Below are 1000 nucleotides of genomic sequence, written 5' to 3'. Positions count from 1 at the left end.
GATTTACGTATGTTGAACCATCCTTGAGATCCTGGGATAAAACCCACTTGGTCGTGGTGTATGATTTGTTTGATGTGTTGCTGGATTCTGTTGGTTAGTATCTTGTTGAATATTTTTGCATCAATATTCATTAGTGATATTGGTCTATAATTTTGTTTTCTTGTTGGGTCTTTTCCTGGTTTGGGTATCTGACTTATGTTTTAACAAGAATATTCTGGTTGTTTTATAAAGAATAGATTGGAAAGGCTGGCACAGAATCTCATGCCTGAGATTCCAGCACTCTGGGAAGCCAAAGTGGGAGGATCGTTTGAGGCCAGGAGTTTGAAACTCGCCTGGTCAGCATAGGGAAACCCTGTCTCTACAAATAAATATTTTAAGGCAGGAGAATTGATTGATCCCCAGGATGTTGAGGCTGTAATTAGCACTCCAGCCTGAGCAACAGAGGGAGGTTCTATCTTAAAAAAAAAAAAAAAAAGGGTAGATGAGTTAGGAGATGGTTGCAGTGATTCAGGTGAGAGATGACAGCTGCAAGTGGAGCTGGAGGGATATGAACTTGTCTGGGAGGGATATGAACTGGTCTGCTTGTATTTTGAAAGTAGAGCCAACAAGTTTTGTATATTTAAAAGCAACATAACTTGCACATTTTTGGTTGCAAGCAATACAAACCAATTCTAACTACCTCGAAGAAAAAAAATAATTCATTTATTCTGCAAATTAACAAAATCAGTGGGTCGATAACCTTTGGGAAATGGGCAGAATTTAGAGGGCCCCAGCAGTCTAGACATTAGAAATACCAGCAGAGATTGTTGGTTGGCACACTGATGTTATTGCAATGCATATGGCATTCAACTCTTTTCATATCTTTAGCACATACCAAAAATTCAGTCTTAGGGAGAGCATGTAATTGGCTGAGCTTCAGGCATGGGGTGGGAAGCAGCCTTATTCAGATCTGTGTAGGAGACTGGCTTTACCTCCCAATAAAATCGTATTCAATGAGGAC

Source organism: Otolemur garnettii, unplaced genomic scaffold, assembly GCF_000181295.1.
Source record: "Otolemur garnettii isolate 467f Iridium unplaced genomic scaffold, OtoGar3 scaffold00078, whole genome shotgun sequence".
Taxonomy (NCBI): Eukaryota; Metazoa; Chordata; class Mammalia; order Primates; family Galagidae; genus Otolemur; species Otolemur garnettii.
Note: the sequence above shows the minus strand (reverse complement) of the source record.